At 35.2% G+C, this 17,092-nt stretch overlaps 1 long non-coding RNA gene across 7 annotated transcripts in view; it reads left to right on the forward strand.

Annotated features, from left to right (window-relative positions):
- LOC110742995 overlaps positions 1-17,092 on the forward strand; it is a 645,960-nt gene that overhangs the window by 455,233 nt on the left and 173,635 nt on the right. The gene's annotated exons all lie outside the window — the stretch shown is intronic.

A 17,092-nucleotide genomic window follows, 5' to 3' on the forward strand; every position in this document is an offset into this window, starting at 1 on the left:
ATCAAAATGCTTGTTATTTAAAGGAATGTTGACTACCATAATTTGAGAATTTGTGTAAAGTTGACAGTATGTATTAAAGTGATGAAGTTTGTGAGATGTTAATTTATTGCATTCATGAGAATTTAAATCAAGTATATGTATTTCCCAAATTTAGGATTTGACTCAATGCTCACATGCTGTAAGGTGTTTATTCCAAACTGAGCTAAAGCTAGAAGCATAGTGCCCAGGTGCCGCTGTACACCCAGAGGACGGAGCACGTTTCTTTTCCCTGAGAACTGTCAGATAGAAACCATAGGTGGCAATGCAAGCTCAGCAGTAGCATTCTCTGCTCCCTGTCTGCACCAGCTGAAAGTGTCCTTTTAAGGCGTTGCTGTTTTATTTTTCTTGTGTAAAACAGTCTGAATCTTTACAGTTTTCCCAATGTCTGAAAGTGCATAATTACTTTAATTTAGGTTTTGGGGCAAGCCATATGTGGAAATGTAAAATAGTTGAACCTACAGAAAAATATTTATTTTATAAAGATACAAAAAGTAAATGGGGATGGAAAGGGTTTGAGTTTACTGTTGACACAAAAGTAGGACAGAAGTTTGTGGCTAGTCCACTAAGAATCTAACCTGTTTTACTAATTTTTATTTTTCTAATTCCTGTTTCCTAAAAAGACAAGACTGTGGAATTGCAAATTGATTCTTATTTAAATTTGGTTACATATCTTAATTAATCTGGTGTTTGAATATTGTGAATAAAGAGATAATTGTTAAATAAAATAGTCCTCACAAATAATTTTAAGGAGCATAAGCATTTCATATTTCTGTTCTGTTATTTTAAGGCAACAGAGTCAGTGTACCAATATATGCATATGGATGCAAACTGATGAGTATGATTTTCATGCCCATCATTATAAAAGTACCTTTCCTAGTTGAACTGTTAATGAAATGATGAGAAAATCTGAGGTGAACATTTAGCAGTCTATTTTCATTTTGTTTCATCAAAAAGAATCTATTTTACAATTACTATTTACTTGCAATAACCTGCAGCAAAAAATGATTTAATGTTCAATATGTGCATTAAAATGCACTTGCTTTTTTAATATGTAAAAGCTGATGGAAATTTCATTTAAGCACAATTCCTGTATCACAGATTTTAAGCAAAATGAAAGGAAGTTAGGGTACCATTTTAACATGGCTATAAAAATAATTTCTTTCAGTGGCTGGAGGGAAGGAAGGATTGGTCAAAGTAATTTTTATCTTCGATGGGATTCCCCAGTAGCCTGCTTTCTTATTTGGCTTAATGCATGCCACAATAATCATGCTATTTCTTGTGAGCATTTTTCTAGCTCACAGTAATAAGAATAATTGCATGGTGTTTATATTCTAAAGTGCCTTGTCTCACTAAGCTCTGAAGTCCTTTTTGAGTATTAATTTTCACAAGATTTCTGTGTAGCACACAAGCATGTGTATTATTATCTTGTTATTCCTCTTTTAACAACAAGGATAGTGAGGCACAGATGCAGAAAATGATACACAAGTCAGAGTCCGGATGCCAGAAACAGATTAAGAATCGTAACTTCCTGTTCAAAAGCAAGGCCATGCTTTCGAGGAATTATTAAGGCACTTCATTAAATTCTGGCAATTAGTAGTTATCTTTTATGTCCTAGTTTTTACTCCTAGAACTTTAACATTAATAGGAAAAAGTTAATAACTTGTGGTTAGTTAATTCTGTTGCATCGTGGGTAATGCAGAGATTGTAAACAAGCAAGTTGTACGTAACTATAAAATAGGAATGTTATTGACAATAATTTGATGTGTAAATGTTTAATGGAATGGAAGAAAAATTTACAATAATTAAAACAAACAAAAACAAACTTTTAAGTAATAGCCAGCCTGGAGGCTGCTTGGAACAACAAGAACAAAAAAAGAATTAGGTGTGTAATTTGAGTACAGAATCAAACCTGTTTAAATGTGTTGACCAGAATTCAAAGACATGAACATCTGAAGATAGGCCTGGAACACAACATACATGCAATATATGTTATTTTGTAATTACATGAATAATATCTTTTAAGAATTTCTACACAAATTATTTTAACATCTTTGAGGTATGATTATAACCCTGCAATTCTATATTTTTAAGAATTGTATCTTTTAGAAATTATTATCTAAAAGATAGTATCTATTCTGCTTACAAATGAAATAATTTTGATGTTGGAGATTTGCTTCAGAGTAATCTGGGGAGTGTGGAGGCTTTGTAAAACAAGATTGGCCATTATCTGATAATTGCTAAAACTGTATAGTTGATATATGGGATCATATATTCTTTACAAATACATTTAAAATGTATTTAAAATTTTCTATAATAAACATTTTAAAATATAAAAAATTATAGCCATGTATATTAGATAAGAGATTATTACAAATCTATTATAAGAAAATACATCTCATCTTGCTGAAACTATAATCTATCAAGAACATAGTCAAGAAATAAAATACACCCTACAAAAAGGGAAGAGGGCTATCAGAGGTCAATATAAACTTCATAAGATAATATCCTGTCACATATTATTACTTGAGCCATTCTAGTAAAAGATACTACTTAACTACATATGCTTAAGATAATTAATAGTTTGAGCATTCACAGACTTAGGGTCAAGTACTTGTGCTAGAATTTACTCATTTGGTAATTTATTTCAATTCCGTAAAATCTCCATCTCCTCAGATATAAAATAAGTATGATAATATCTACCTTACAGCGTTTTAATGAAGTTTGCATGTGATTAAAGTTTTGCCTGGTACTTAGTGTTATATAAATGTTAACTAATAATTTTCAGCTCAATTATATAGATTTTAGACCCACAAAATTAAAGCCAGAGACAGCTACATGATTTTCAATGAAGAATGACACCCCTGCTGTACACCTAGGAAAATATGGTCAGGAAAAATCTACAAGAGGAAATAAGTTAATTCATAAAGGTGAGAAATGTGAGTCTCCTTTAGCATAAGGACCCAAAGCCCTGCATTCCTTGCTAAAGCTTATGTGTGCCTTTGTATTAATATTACAAAACAGGACAATGAGTTGCAAAATGATCATTGAGAATTATTAACAGTCAGAGTAGTAAATCCTAGCTGTTGGAACACACAGACCTAAAATCTCAGACTCTTAACATGACAAAATATTGTTTCCCACTCATGACAATGTGGGTCAGGAGGTTCTCCTGGAAGCTCTTCATCCATACTGCTTTCTTTTGGTATGTCATACTGTGGCGTATTCTTAGAACTCCGTGATAGACCCTCTTTATTTGTTTAGTTAATAGGTGAAGGAAGAGAGGTTCCATGGAGGATTGCATGAGATATTTTAGAAGTCATGCCTGGAAGCAAAACTCATCATTTCTGCCAACATTTCATTATCCATGTCACCAGCTAGCTACAAGGGACCTGAGAGATGTAGTTTTTCTGTGTGTCCATGATGTGGGGGCCATAGACCATTGTCTGCTATAATCAGTAAAGAAGGAAGTGTCTCGTCAGTTCTAGGAAGTTTTACACACAAAAAAATAGATTGAGTTGTATATCCTTATGTAACTCTGCTGGACTGTAAGCTGAGGCTGGGGGCACATCTTGATCATTTCTAACTTGCAACTAGTGCTCAATAAATAGTTTCTGGTAACTAGTAGGTTTGTTGTATAAGTTAATCCAGAAAGCCTAGTTTCTTAAAGATTCTAAATAATTTTGTATTTATGGTATTGCAGTTTGGAAGTAAGCCTGTCACATATTGAAGAGAAATAAAGTTGTAACAAACAATTCAGTGTGGTCTTAAATAATTTTACATGCTAATTGAATAATAAAATTTATAGTTACTATATTTGAAATATTAAAAACTTTTTGGACACTATTGGATCACATAGAATTTGGGCTGGAATTTATTGTCATAAAGATAATAGAAATAAACTTGGATATCTATATATCTATATATAAAAATATATAAAATTTGGATTAGATAAAATTCTAAAAAGGAAACAGTATTTACATGAAACATTTTTGTTTATTCCCCACCTCCACAAATTATTAGAAAGGTATTTCATTTTCCTAAGTATCCCTTTCCCTTCTAAATCTGGAGTCATGGAATTGAAAGAGAGAAAATCTCACTCTTCTTATTTTCTTTTCACCATCAAGAAAGAAATGAGGAGCATTTGATTCATTTACAGTAAATAAATACATCTTTTAAAATTGATTGGTACATGGAAGGCAGCAGAACAGATGAGTATTGCAGGAAGTACAGAAGTATTGCAGGTAACAGAATCACCCACAGATAATGACAGACCCTCAGCAGTAGCTTATTGTTTACAAGTGAGACTTTGGATGATAAATACCATAAAAATAATGTACTGTTCATGCCAAAGTCATTTACAAGTCTTATGTCTGGAGATGGGTCAGACTGCTGATGAAAACTATAGACAATGACATAATTTTGGAAAAAGACATTAGAGTGAAAGAGATGAGTAAATGTTTTTGTAAGTAACAGTGACAACAATAAAACAGTAATAAAACCATTTAAATGTAAGAATTGCATTGGAAGGTACTGAGGATGTTTTAGATTTTTTTTGCCATCTCTATCCTTGATTCTGGTGAATCTTACTTCAGATCAATACTCTTATCATCTTTCCATAATACATAATCTTTAAAAAAGAAAACCCATGAACAAAACATCAGTAAAAATTATTGCTGAAAATAAATGGCTATTCTCACTTATTTGAGATGTAATAGCACCTGAACCTCAGTGAAATTTGGAAACTCATAGAAAAATATTGAGAAAGTAAATAAAAATGTATAAAGTCATGGCTAAACATAGGTGATTTTTTAGAAGGCTTTAGATTCAGAACAATTTCCTTAAAAATTCAAAATCATACTCGTCAGCATCCTGGAGTAAGAGAGCTGAGAAAGTTGCTGCCAAAAGATTTTTGCTCATCTCAAAACAAACAAAAAAATGAATCATTAAACTTAGTACTAGAGATCGTGTTGAGTATGAGAGATTATTTCTATATTGTCAGTAGAAATAGAAACCAGTCAAAATTCTACAGGTTATGAAATAAAATATATTGTTGACTTTGCTTTGTTACAATTGAAATTATCGGTTGGGCTTAATGGTGATTTGCTTCTTTAAAGTAACTGAATTGATCACCAGAAGTGGTCTGTTTTTAGGTTCTTTTCACGTCCTTCACCACCTAGAATATATCTGTGTATAATTAACTTTAAAATGCATGCTTTTTATATCCTCTCCCACAGTTATCATTTAGAGTGTTTAACTGAGAAATAATTTCTAAATAGTGTTCGCCCTGCATACATATAGACACCCACTTTAAACATACAGCAGGAAGATGTGTAAGGGTTACATCTTAATGTGATGTAGGCTGGGTTCTTTAATATCAAAGATTAGTCAATGTTTTTCTAATTTTATTGAAATCAACCAAGATTTTATTGGTGTCATTTAGCCAGTTGACACAATCTGAGACACCTTCATTTTCAGGATAGGTGAAGTTAAGTGTAAACCTTTGTACTGCTTTCTACTTTCTTTCATGAATAGAATTTAGCTGTACTAACGTAATGGTGCAAATTTACAGTATCCATAAAGGCACCGTTATTGTATTGCTTTGCCTAATGCATTAGGAAGAGACGACCACTTGGCAGACAGCACATATCTACAAACGAACAAAATGGACTAAAATCAAAATTGCATTACTTTTGTCAATAATTTGCGTTATAATTTTATGGCAAATATTAATGGAAAGAATATCTTAAATAAAAATGAGTTTGATGGTTTCCTTTTGTTGTTGCAGCCCTGATTGTATTTACATCCAGTCATTTATTGCCCATTAAAGGAGTAATGCTATGTTAATGTAAGGGGGAAAAAATCAATGCTACTGAGATCAGTAGCTGTAGGGAAACAGTGCGGCAGCTGGTTTGCAAACAGTGAGCCCATATAGATCAATAAAATTACAAGCTAAATCTGCTGATGCTCACAAACTGCTCCAGTGGTGTGCTGTCTAACCTTTCTCAAGTTCAAGAGCTCTAGAAAGCCAGAGATAACTAAATGGAAAGGAGGGCAAAGGCAACTAGGAGACGGTGACAGTGTACCTAGAGTACTGTGATATGTGATATTTTACTTTTGCAGATACCAGGATAACTGCACATTTTAACCTATAGAGAAGCCCTATAATCTGTCAGGGAGCCACATGGAGAGCCTTCATCATCCAGAAAATCTACCTTAAGAGGGTTCTTTTGCCTGGAGCATTGGAAGGCTACATGATACTTCACAAATGTGCTTGTTAAGCTAAATTACAAAAAATATTATTCAGTGATCTAATGATGGAATTCTAAAATATATTGTGGGTTGCATTTGGTGACTTATTGGAGTCCCCAAAATATTCCTGTAAAGATAAATATTATATACATTGAGCCTCAGCTTCTCTATAATAAATCACTCATCAGATACATGCACATTTAACGTTTGAAAAAAGATAACGAGCTTTTCATCTCAATCAAGTGATTTTGTATCAATTTACATGCCATTAGTAAGTGTTTTTCCTCATAAGTATTGGATTTTCAGTTTTTCTTTAGCTAAGCCTTCCATGGACACTCAGCTATATTTTGACTACATTTCCTGAGACACACAAAAACTTTACTGGAGGAGTGTTAATTGACACAATGAGAGGAATAGGTGATATTTCCAAAAGAGAATCATCACATGGATTGATTTTAAGAAAATAAGTTGACTCTGTTTAGAACTAGAGAGGACCTTTGACATTGGCACATGCAACATCATTTTTCACCCAGAAAGGATCAATGACTTTTCCAAGATCACACACATCAGAACTTATCCAGGTGCTTCCAGGCTAACAGCAGTACTGTTCTCAACCCATGATGCTGGCCTAACATGATTGCGGTAGGAAAAAAAGGAAGAGAGCGTAGAAGAGAGAAAAAAGTACAATGAAGGTTTACATGGGATGTTTTTATTCAAATATTCACAGAAAATAAAAATACTAAAATCGTACATGGGATAAAACTAATCACAGAATATTATTTCTACTAAATTATTCATAATCAAATTGTTGATACAAAGAACAAAAACCCAGCCTGGCAATATGGTGAAACCCTGTCTCTACCAAAAATACAAAAAATTAAACAGGCATGCTGGTGCATGCTTGTAGTACCAACTACTCAGGAGGCTGAGGTGGGAGAATCACCTGAGCCAGGGAAGCGGAGGCTGCAGAAAGCTGAGATGGCGCCCTGCTGCACTCCAGCCTGGGCAATGGGAGTGAGAACCTGACACACACACACACACACACACACACACACACACACACACGGAAGAAAAAGATGTCTTTCTCTTTCCTCTCTTCCTCCTTAAATCAAAGAAAATGCAAAACAAAAACAGTGATTAAAGAGTCAACCCAAGTGTGGCCTGTCAACGAAGCTGACCAAACTTCATCTCCTCCTCAGACACGCTCTGAGTACCTGTCCTGAGAGGCACAAGACACGCTTTCTTTGAACCGTAGTGTAGTAATTATATTGATTTAAATCATTCTGTCTGTCTCAATCCTCTAAGATAGTGACACAAGAGTGACATGATCTTTACAGGACTGGTTTACTAGATAATGGCAGAAATCTCAGCCAAGTAGCATCAGCTGGTAACTCTTATAGTTTAGATCCCTGTATTTAAATATACGTTGGTTTTTACAAACCAGGGTGTTTTGTTTTGGTATACTTTGCTAAAAATTAATAAAAACTTAAGCAGGTGAGATAAATATGACGTATTTTCTACTCTGTGTAAGGAATAATCATACTTGAGATAAGTTATTACATTTTGGACAGTATCCTTTAAAAATAATGTCAAAAATAATCAGAAGATATATACTATTTCCTAAGTAATTTTAGAATAAGTTAAACATGAGCAACAGATGTATTTAACTTACTAATTGTCAAGTAGTGAACTCTACCAAATTCACTGTTACAATTTTAAATTTTATTTTATAATTTCTTATTCTCATATTTTCAGGTTTTCAAAGCATGTTCGTCTCTACTTTCTGATATCCTCATATGAATACTGTGAAATAGGTAGATTGGATATTATTGCCTCCAGTTAACATAAGGATACAGAGAGAGGCCAAGTCATTTGCCTAAAGTCACTTGTCAATCATTCAGAGATGAGAACTCAATTCCTGGGGAAAAAAAAAAAAAAAAAAAAAACTCTACTATTTTATTATTGCCTCTATTTTATGCTTTGAATTGGATGCTTTGAACATGGGTAAGAGAAAATCTGAAGCACGAGAACAAAAATTTTAGCTGTACCTTGTCCCTCATACTACATGATTATACTATGATCACAACTCCAAGAATGAAACCAGGCACTCAGTGTCTTTAAACTTGGGTAAGGGAGTCCATATTTTGAAAATATTTTTTCAGGACATTTTAAGGAGCAATGTGTTAACACTGAGAGAGCATCACTAAATTATGGTAAAGTCTACACAAAAAAAGATATGAGACAGTAAAATACACAACCATGTTTTACTGTAGCTGTGGAGGATGATTGATTTAACAGGTAGCAGCATGGTAGTATCATGGAATTAATTATACTCACACTGTGGGGGAGGCATTTCCAAATAATTCTTGGCCTGGAGACTTTCCTTTCCCCAGCTAAAAGCCAGCAAAATCTCTACACCTTTCATCTTTAGCTGTCGGAGATGTTCAAGGCAGGTAGACAGAGGGCAAAAATGAGAAAGCAGTGGGTATAGCTGACATTTGCAGAATGTACACTGAAGGGAATAAGATCTCCATAATTTTCAATATTACAGTGATCTCTACTGCCAGCTCTTTTAGTGTCCCTGACACACTGTCTTGCCTCATGCAGGAGGTGACAAATCCAATTTCAGGTACTAATCTAGCACTGTACTTAAATGACCCACTACCTAATCTCAGATATTCAGATCCAAAGGCTTTGGATTCCAGCTCCTTTCTGTTTATGAACCTCCTTCTTGTCATGATGACCTAGTTGTACTCTCTTTCCTGGTCTTTTTCTTTTTCTCCTTTGAGATAGAGTTTCACTCTTGTTGCCCAGGCTGGAGAGCAGTGGTGCAATCTCAGCTCACTGCAACTTCTGCCTACCAGGTTCAAGCTATTCTCCTGCCTCACCCTCCCAAGTAGCTGGAATTACAGGCATGCACCACCACTCCCAGCTAATTTTGTATTTTTAGCAGGGTTGGGGTTTCACCATGTTGGCTAGGCTGGTTTCAAACCCCTGGCCTCAGGTGATCCACCTGCCTCGGCCTCTCAAGGTGCTGGGATTACAGGCATGAGCCACTGTACCCGGACAGACAGCCCTGTTACTCCACTCTTGATTTCTTGTGCACAGCTCTGAATATGGAGACATCCACAGCTCTTGGCAGCAATTCCTTACTCCGGTCAATTGAGACTTGCGGAGCTGACAAAGTTAAACTGACTCTCTTGTCCCCTCTACTAAAGAGACAATTTGAACATGTTTAATAGGTGAACAAACTTCTTCCTGGTTTAGTCTTGGGAGGGTGTATGTGTCCAGGAATTTATCCATTTCTCCTAGATTTTCTGATTTATTTGTGTAGAAGTGTTTATAGTATTCACTTATGGTAGTTTGTATTTCTGTGGGATCAGTGGTGATATCCCCTTTGTCTTTTTTTATTGTGTCTATTTGATTCTTCTCTCTTTTCTTCTTTACTAGTCTGGCTAATGGTCTATTTTGTTAGTCTTTTCAAAAAACGAGCTCCTGGATTCATTGATTTTTTGAAGGGTTTTCCCTATCTCTATCACCTTCAGTTCTGTTCTGATCTTAGTTATCTCTTGTCTTCTGCTAGCTTTTGAATGTGTTTGCTCTTGCTTCTCTAGTTCTTTTAATTCTGATGTTAGGGTGTCAATTTTAGATCTTTCCTGCTTTTGCCTGTGGGCATTTAGTGCTATACATTTCCCTCTTAACACTGCTTTTGCTGTGTCCCAGAGATCCTGGTACGTTGTGTCTTTGTTCTCATTGGTTTCAAAGAACTTACTTATTTTGGCCTTAATTTCATTATTTACCCAGTAAGTTGTTCAGTTTCCATGTAGTTGTGCAGTTTTGAGTGAGTTTCTTAATCCTGAGTTCTAATTTGATTGCACTGTGGTCTGAGAGACTCTTTGTTATGAGTTCCGTTCTTTTGCATTTGCTGAGGAGTGTTTTACTTCCAGTTATGTGGTCAATTTTAGAATAAGTGTGATGTGGTTCTGAGAAGAATGTATATTCTGTTGACTTGGAGTGGAGAGTTCTGTAGATGTCAATTAGGTCTGCTTGGTCCAGAGTCCTGAATATCCTTGTTAATTTTCTGTCTTGTTGATCTGTCTAATATTAACAGTGGGGTGTTAAAATCTCCCATTATTATTGTGTGGAAGTCTATGACTCTTTGTAGGTCTCTAAGTACTTGCTTTATGAATCTGGGTACTCCTGTATTGGATGTATATATATTTAGAATATTTAGCTCTTTTTGTTGAATTGATCCCTTTACCATTATGTAATGCCCTTCTTTGTCTTTTTTGATGCTTGTTGGTTTAAAGTCTGTTTTATCAGAGACTAGGATTGAACCCCCTGCTTTTTTTTTCTCTCTCTCCGATTGTTTGGTAAATCTTGCTCCATCTCTTTATTTTGAGCCTATGTGTGTCTTTGCACATGAGTTGGGTCTCTGGAATACAGCACACCGATGGGTCTTGACTCTGTCTAACTTGCCAGTCTGTGTCTTTTGTTGGAGCACTTAGCCCGTTTATATTTAGGGTTAGTTGATGTCGAATCCCTGAACAGACCAATAACAAGTTCTGAAATTGAGGCAGTAATTAATAGCCTACCAACCAAAAAAAAGGCCCAGGACCAGATGGATTCACAGCCGAATTCTACCAGAGGTACAAAGAGGGGCTGGTTCCATTCCTTCTGAAACTATTCCAATCAATAAAAAAAGAGGGAATCCTCCCTGATTCATTTTATGAGGCCAACATCATCCTAATACCAAAACCTGGCAGATATAATCTGAGAAAAAGATTATTTTAGACCAATATCCCTGATGAACATTGATGCAAAAATCCTCACTAAAATACTGGCAAACCAAATCCAGCAGCTTATCATAAAACTTATCCACCACAATCAAGTCGGCTTCATCCCTAGGATGCAAGGCTGGTTCAACACAATATACTCAATAAACTCAATCCATCACATTAAACAGAACCAATGACAAAAACTGCATGATTATCTCAATAGATTCTGAAAAGTCCTGGATAAAATTCAACACCCTTTCATGCTAAAAATTCTCAATAAACTAGGTATTGATGGAACATATATCAAAATAATAAGAGCTGTTTATTACAAGCCCACAGCCAATATCAAACTGAATGGGCAAAAGCTGGAAGCATTCCTTTTGAAAACTGGCACAAGACAAGGATGCTCTATTTCACCACTCCTATTCAAAATGGTAATGGAAGTTCTGACCAGGACAATTAGGCAAGAGAAAGAAATAAAGGGTATTCAGATAGGAAGAGAGGGAGTCAAATTGTCTCTGTTTGCAGATGATGTGGTTGTATATTTAGAAAACCCCATCAACTCAGCCCAAAATCTCCTTAAGCTGATGAGCAACTTCAGCAAAGTCTCAGGATACAAAATCAATGTGCAAAAATCACAAGCATTCCTATACACCAAAAAATCCTGAGTGAACTCCCATTCACAATTGCTACAAAGAGAATAAAATACCTAGGAATACATCTTACAAGGGATGTGAAGGACCTGTTCAAGGAGAACTACAAACCACAGCTCAAGGAAATAAGAGAGGACACAAACAAATGGAAAAACATTCCATGCTCATGGATAGAAAGAATCAGTATCATGAAAATGGCCATACTACCCAAAGTAATTTATAGATTCATTGCTATCCCCATCAAGCTACCATTGACTTCCTTCACAGAATTAGAAAAAACTACTTTATATTTCATATGGAACCAAAAAAGAAGCCATATAGCCAGACAATAATAAGCAAAAAGAACAAAGCTGGAGGCATGACAATACCTGACTTCAAACTATACTACAAGACTACAGTAACCAAAACAGCATGGTACTGGTACCAAAACAGATACATAAACCAATGGAACAGAACACAGGCCTCAGAAGTAATATCACACATGTACAACCATCTGATCTTTGACAAACCTGACAAAAGCAATGGGGAAAGGATTCCCTATTGAATAAATGGTGTTGGGAAAAATGGGTAGACATATGTGGAAAACTGAAACTGGACTCTTTCCTTACACCTTATACAAAAATTAACTCAGTATGGATTAAAGACTTAAACATAAAGCCTAAAACTATAAAAACCCTAGAAGAAAACCTAGGCAATACTATTCAGGACATAGGCATGGGCAAAAACTTCATGACTGAAACACCAAAAGCAATGGCAACAAAAGCCAAAACTGACAAATGGGATTTAATTAAACTAAAGAGCTTCTGCACAGCAAAAGAAACTATCATCAAATTAACAGGCAACCCAAAGAATCAGAGAAAATTTTTGCAATCTATCCATCTGACAAAGGGCTAATATTCAGAATCTACAAGAAACTTAAACAAATTTACAAGAAACAAACAAACAACCCCATCAAAAAGTGGGTGAAGGATATGAACAGGCACTTCTGAAAAGAAGACATTTATGTGGCCAACAAACATGAAAAAAAAGCTCATCATGACTCGTCATTAGGGAAATGTAAATCAAAACCACAATGAGATACCATCTCATGCCAGTTAGAATGGTGATCATTAAAAAGTCAGGAAACAACAGATGCTGGAGAGGATGTGGAGAAATAGGAATGCTTTTACACTGTTGGTGGGAGTGTAAATAGTTCAACCATTGTAGAAGACAGTGTGGTGATTCCTCAAGGATCTAGAACCAGAAACACCATTTGACTCAGAAATCCCATTACTGGGTATATACCCAAAGGATTATAAATCATTCTACCATAAAGACACATGCACACATATGTTTATTGCAGCACTATCCACAATAGAAAAGTCTTGGAAGCAACCCAAATTCCCATCAATGATAGACAGGATAAAGAAAGCGTGGCACATATACACCATGGAATACTATACAGCCATAAAAAAAAGGATGAGTTCATGTCCTTTGCAGGGACATGGATGAAGCTGGAAACCATCATTCCCAGCAAATTAACACAGGAACAGAAAACCAAACACCGCATGTTCTCACTCATAAGTGGGAGTTGAACAATGAGAACACATGGACACAGGAAGGGGAACATCACACACTGGGACCAATTGGGGTTGGGGGTCTAGGGGAGGGATAGCATTAGGAGAAATACCTAATGTGGATGATGGGTTGATGGTTGCAGCAAACCACAATGGCACATGTATACCTATGTAACAAACCTGTACATATTGCACATGTATCCCAGAGTTTAAAGTATAATATAAAAAAAGAAAAAAAAAAGGTAAATAAAAATAGCAATAGTGAGAACTAAACATTTTAATTGATTAAGACCTAGTTGAACTTTGAGGAACTGCAAAGTAAAATGTCTCTGCAATTTATGTAATACTTGGTTAAACAGAAGAACTCATTTACTGGGGCCACACACAGCAAGGAATACCAAAAAGGATGTGCCGAAACAAAGGAGAATCAGGTTCTCCACTCTAATATGGCATTTTCCTTGAGCTATGAGGCCCATAGCATGAGTAGTTGGATCTCTGTAAAAAGGGGGTCCCAATGATTCTTCTTCTTCTTCTTCTTTTTTTTTTTTATAAAGAATATCATTGTGTAGAGACGGAGTCTCGCTTGGTCGCCCAGGCTGGAGTGTGCTGCGGCCGGATCTCAGCCCACTGCAAGCTCCACCTCCTGGGTTCCCGCCATTCTCCTGCCTCAGCCTCCCGAGTAGCTGGGACTACAGGTGCCCGCCACCTCGCCGGGCTATTTTTTTTTGGTATTTTTTAGTAGAGACGGGGTTTCACCGTGTTAGCCAGGATGGTCTCAATCTCCTGACCTCGTGATCCACCCATCTCGGCCTCCCAAAGCCAATGATTATTCTTTGAGGGTTAGATGCTGAATTGATTTTGTTGATCTACCTTTCTCTCAATACACAGGCCAGACCACTGGTATCTGTTCTCGTTCTTTCATCACTGATGTTCTTTTCTCATAGTAGTGACCCCTGATGGACTTTTCTCATCCTGGTGACCCCTTTGGCACTCTCCAAGAAAATTATGATTTTCTACCCTATTCATGCTGCTGTGAGTAAAATATTGTCTGTAGACTTGATACTTTCTCTTATGAGTGGTTCAACCACCAAGCAAGATCTAGGTAAAATAATAGAATAATAAACTAAAGAGTAAAGGGAGAGAGACTTTCTTTTAATACATTAATGATTGATTGATGGGCTTATAAAATCTTTTTATGAAGACTGTTTATTATTATAGATATATACTGTGTGTAATAATAATTGGTATGTTTGCTTGAGTTGACTCTTAGGTAAATGTACTTAATTCATTTCACAGTGTGACTGACTTTTTAAAAAAATTCTTGACTAATCCACTTTTCCATATTGTGTAGTTCTGAACTAACATAATCTATTAAGAATAGTTAAAAAAAACAGAAGTATCTGAAGTTGGTGGAGACCATTAGATAATTGTAATTACAGTCCTAACGATGCATAGAAAAATGATAGGATAAGCTATCCTCTCTCAACATACTGCCTTCATAAGGCCTCATCTTGTCTGTTTGTGTCATTCTTCCCAGTTTTAGAATATAAATAGTCCAGACTGATTTTTCTTTCCATACATTCCACATAAGACTTATGTGTTGAATGAGTAGATTGACTGATGGCATGCATATGTAGCTTTAACCAATGTATATGTACAAATAAATGTTAGTTTGGAATTTATTTAGATGTCACATTTATAGATTGTTTAATTTTTTTTGGAATGTATGTCAATTTTACATGCAATACACTGCATCTAATTCTATCAGTTTTGACAGTGGTACACATCCAAGAATTCACCTCCACAGTCAAGTACAGAACATTTTCATTATCCCCTTGAGGTTCCTTGTATCCCATTGTCCCATTGCAGAATATTTCTTTTGCTACCCACTGCTCCAGGCAAGCATTGATTTTTTTTTTCTTTTATCCCTGTAGATTAGTTAGCACTTCAAAGAATTTTATATAAGTGGATTCATGCAATATACACCCTTTGGCTTTTTCACCCAAGATAGTAATTTGGGGTTGATTCAATCTCTTGTATGTATCAATAGTCCCTTTCTTTTTTATTGCTAAGTAGTATTTCTTGTTTGAAATCACATTTTGCCTAACCACTCAGCTGTTGATTGACAATTGGGTTGTTTGCGGTTTTTGAATACTGTTAATAAAGATGCCATTAATATTTGTGCATAAGACTTTGTGTGAACATGTTGTTATTTCTTTGTGAAAATACCTGAGTGGAATAGCTGGGTCACATGGTATGAATATGTTGAACTCCAAGAAACTGACAAACATTTTTCCAAAGTGGGTTATGCCACATTAAATTGCCATCAGTAGTATAGAGCTCTAGTTGCTGCATATCCTTACCAAGACTTGGGATTGTGAGTAAATTTTGAATTTAGCTATTTTCATGAGTATAAAGTGGTAATTCAGCTTTAATTTGCCTTTCTCTGATTAATAATGATGGTGTGCATTTTTTCTTGCACTTATTAGTCACTCAATACTTTCATTTGTTAAGTATTATTAAATATTTGCTTATTTTTATTGAGTTGTTATCTTATTATTGAGTTGTAAATATTTTTTGTAATCTGGATATAAGTTCCATGTCAAATATATGTATTGCAAAATTTTCTTCCATTCTGTCACTTGCCTTCTTATTTTTGTAAGAGTAGTTTTCAAAGAGCAACACTTTTTAATTTTAATAAAGTTTATCATTTTTTTCTTTTATGATTTGTGTTCTCTGTGTCCTCCCTAACATATCTTTAAAATGTTTGCTTCTAGAATGTTTATTGTTGTTTTTTATGTTCATGATGATCCATTCAAAATCACAGGCATACCTCAGATATTACAGGTTGAGTTCCAGACCACATCACAAAAGCAAACACTGCAATAAAGTGAGTCAATGATGTTTTTTTGGTTTCTCATATAGAAGTTAGGCTTACACTATATTGTAGTCTATTAAGTGTGCAATAACATTATGTCTAAAAAAATCAATGTACATACCTTAATTTAAAAATATTTTATTGCTCAAAATGCTAATGATTATGAGTCTTCAACAAGTCATAATCTTTTTGCTGGTGGAGGATCGTGCCTTAATATTGATGGATGACTGCTAACTGATCAGGATAGTAATTGCTGAAGGTTGACGTGACTATGGCAATTTCTTTAAAACAAGACAATAAAGAAGTTTGTGGCATCTATTGGCTCTATCACAGAAGATTGTTCTGTAGCATGGGATGTTGTTTGATAGCATTTTACCCAGAGAAGAATTATTTTCAAAATTGGAGTCAGTCCTCTCAAACCCTGCCATTGCTTTATCAACCAAGTTTATGGAATATTCTAAATTCTTTGTTTTGATTTCAACAATGTTCACAATATCTTCACCAGAAGTAGATTCCATCTTAAGGAATCACTTTCTTTGCTCCTCCATTAAAAAGCAACACCTGTCTTTTAAAGTTTTATCATGAGATTGCAGCAATTCAGTCTCACCTTCAGGTTTCATTTCTAATTCTAGCTATCTTGCTATTTCTACCACATTGGCAGTTACTTCCTCCACTTAAATCTTGAACTCTTTGAAGTCATCCATGGAGATTGCAATCAACTTCTTTCAAAGTCCAGCTAATATTGATATTTTCACTTCCATTCATAAATCATGAATGTTCTTAATAACATCTAGACAGGTGAATTCTTTCCAGAGGTTTTTAATTTACTTTGGCTAGATCCATCAGAAGAATCAGTATCTGTGGCAGCTATAGCTCTATGAAATGTCTTTCCTAAACAGTGAAACTTGTAAGTTGAAGTGACTCCTTCTTGATTCATGG

Source organism: Papio anubis, chromosome 6, assembly GCF_008728515.1.
Source record: "Papio anubis isolate 15944 chromosome 6, Panubis1.0, whole genome shotgun sequence".
NCBI lineage: Eukaryota > Metazoa > Chordata > Mammalia > Primates > Cercopithecidae > Papio > Papio anubis.